This window comes from Teleopsis dalmanni, chromosome 2 (genome assembly GCF_002237135.1).
Source record: "Teleopsis dalmanni isolate 2A chromosome 2, ASM223713v2, whole genome shotgun sequence".
Taxonomy (NCBI): Eukaryota; Metazoa; Arthropoda; class Insecta; order Diptera; family Diopsidae; genus Teleopsis; species Teleopsis dalmanni.
Genome location: NC_051847.1, coordinates 242730911 through 242733827, shown reverse-complemented (window position 1 = coordinate 242733827; position 2917 = coordinate 242730911). Strand labels below are relative to the sequence as shown.

The following is a 2917-nucleotide window of genomic DNA, read 5'->3' as shown; positions in this document are numbered from 1 at the left end:
AACGCAATACTCAGCTCAAACGAATTCATTAGAAAAAAAATCTAACACGCAATCCAAAAAAACCTAAAAAGGAAAACAATTTCCAGGCAAATGATTATGCAGTACCTAATGTTAGACAACGAATTAAGAGAATGGTACAATATTTAGGATTACAATTTGATAAAAACTTTAAGTGGATTTCTCATATAAATCAGAAAAGTTTGGAATGGGGCTTAGAACTTCAATCCCATAGTCCATTAACATTTTTAAGGAATATCCACATAAATAATTATATAGTAATATATAAACAAATCAGGGCAGCAATATGAAAAGACTCCAAACATTCCAGAATAAAGCATTAAAGAAAATAATTGCTAAATGAACTGAAGTTTGTCAAAGACAGAGCTATAAAACTATTTTACAATATAGCTAAGTATAAAAACCGAACACAAGTTAACCTAAAAATTCAGGTAAAGTTAATATATGCCGGCAGTTGCACATTAGTAAGAATTCATATATGGAACTGTCGGCGCTTAGAACTACAAGCGACCAGACAACAAGCGTTCATTGCGTGCAATTCGATTGTTTTTAAGGAGTAAATTATGGCTTGTCGATTCTTGATAATTAGCAACAAAAACAAGGGTTCTTTATGTTTTCACTCTACATAACAAAATATAAAATAGTTTAAAATGCTAAAATATTTTATAAATATAATCTAATCATTATAAATTAATTATTAAAACTTATTAAAATTGAATTGAAATAATTAAATCAATTATTTGCAAAGAGACTTACAACTGATATTAAGTATCAAAATTAAACTCGTAGTCTTCGACTAAATACGTGCGCAATAAATTCTTCGGAAATATATTTTAGTTCAGTCAAATTTAAACAAATTTGCGCTCACATTTTTTATATCAGATAATACCATATACGATTAACGTAGAGAAATTAATCCGAGTAACGACGCACAGCCCATTGAAAGCAATTCTTTATATGTAAAAGCTTTTACTCGTTTAAACTTCAAATTTTCCATCCGGTTAACAGCCAAGGCTGATTTAATACATTTTTTTAGATTTTTTTTTTTGCTTATTCGCATTAAACATAGCTGAAAGGAAATAAAATTATCATTATGAGAGTCTTTTTCAATATACTTATTTTTCAATTATGTTAAGGTGGTATTTTTAATCAGAAAAAGAAAAATGAATTTAATTAAGTCATTATATTATATTACTTTATAATAGCTACATTCTGACGTTTCAACGTGCGACAAAAACACGTCTTTAATGTGTATGTGAAGGAACAACACTACTCTCTTGATCCATTAGACTAGATATCAAGTTTCTAATCATCTAATAGAACGCAGAAATTAATGTTACTAATGCGATACGCAATAAACAGTCTGTTGAAAAATTTCATTTGAAACTCTACCATAAATTCCAATCATCCTTCAAAATTGTGTGTAGGAAAAAATAGGAACAAAATTTAAAATATTCACAAATTTAAAATTATTAAATTAATATTAATTATTAAATTTAAATTATTGAAAAAATATATTCGAAAAATACAAATTTTTAAATTGAGTCTAATAAAGAAAGTGTAAGTACCAAGCATATTGATTTCCTAAAGTTTTTGGTTGTTAACAAGTTTATGTTTATTAATGCATAATTGTTTTTAAATATAATTTTGTTGGCACCGCTTTCACTTAATACTTTTTTAATTTACATAAAATAAAAAAAAAATATTAATACCTAAATATATTTAATAAAGGCGACATAAGTACATAAGTCATACACATAGGTATTACGTAAGACCTGATCTGCTAGTTAGGTCTTGCAAAAATGAGGCCAATATATAAACAAAATATTTGTTTTTTTCCTCAATTCGGAAGTACTAGAATAATATATAAATGTTATATATTCATTAATTCTTTACCTTTTTATTCATCAATTGGTGTTAAATTCCATCCATAATATTAATAATTTGCACACTAGTGTTTATTTGTATTTGTATATTGATTGTCACTGGTTCTGGATTAACAAAACATTTGTTAATCAAATTTTAGTTAGGCTGTCACTAAATTATTTTTTAATAATTTAAGTTTCTAAGGTTAACAATACAAAACTATTACGCACCTATATTAATGTGAATGCACTTTTGTTAATAAACAATCAACAGTATTTCAAAATCGCTTCAATCATAATCAATAGTTTCTTCTAGTATTAATCTAAATTAAAAGTAAGAGTTATAAGAACAAGATCATAATAAAGAATATTATTTGGATGTATTCCGCTTACCTTAATCCTTACTTTTTAGCTCCTGTGTATCCATGCCCTTTATAAAGGCAATACCCAATTCCAGTTGAAATAACACATATAATTTCTAGCAACATTTGGCCCATAAATATCATATCAATCTTATATATCACACATTTTTTAGTTGCAACTATAATTAAAAATGAAATATAATTAGAAGAAAAGAAATTAACTTGATTTCGATGAAATTTAAACAGATTTATTAGACTCTCTTGCAAATAAAAAATAGTCTAAAATACAACCACAGCTTAGGTCGTCAATGTCGTCTATTGACACAAAATATGTTTGTTATAATTTTAATAGTTCATCCAGCTACATTTAAACTTAAACCTCTTACTTATTAGGAATATATATCTTACTTTTAATATATTATATGCGAAATATAAAATAACGAAAAAATTCAATATATATTCAATAATCTATGTTGTGCATTGCTTCCCAGCATCATTGTGGAAACTTAGGAAAGTAAGAAACAATGAAGCTCCCTCTATTACTACTTAACTTTGGTCTCCAGCAGGTTGTTTTCTGAAATACTTCAATAGTTAACTGGACTGATAATTGTGCAGAACGAAAAATCTGTTAAATTACTTAAAAAATGGCCCTAAATTTTATATTTTTAAATT

General features: G+C 26.3%; 1 long non-coding RNA gene across 1 annotated transcript; it reads right to left on the bottom strand.

Annotated features, from left to right (window-relative positions):
• Positions 1–986: 986 nt before the first annotated feature.
• LOC119686159 lies at positions 987–2310 on the bottom strand. The gene is made up of 4 exons (XR_005252888.1): positions 2277–2310; positions 2115–2206; positions 1915–2055; positions 987–1087 (listed from the first exon to the last, which is right to left on the bottom strand). It is a non-coding gene; the product is annotated as an uncharacterized LOC119686159 (long non-coding RNA).
• Between the last annotated feature and the right edge of the window lie 607 nt (positions 2311–2917).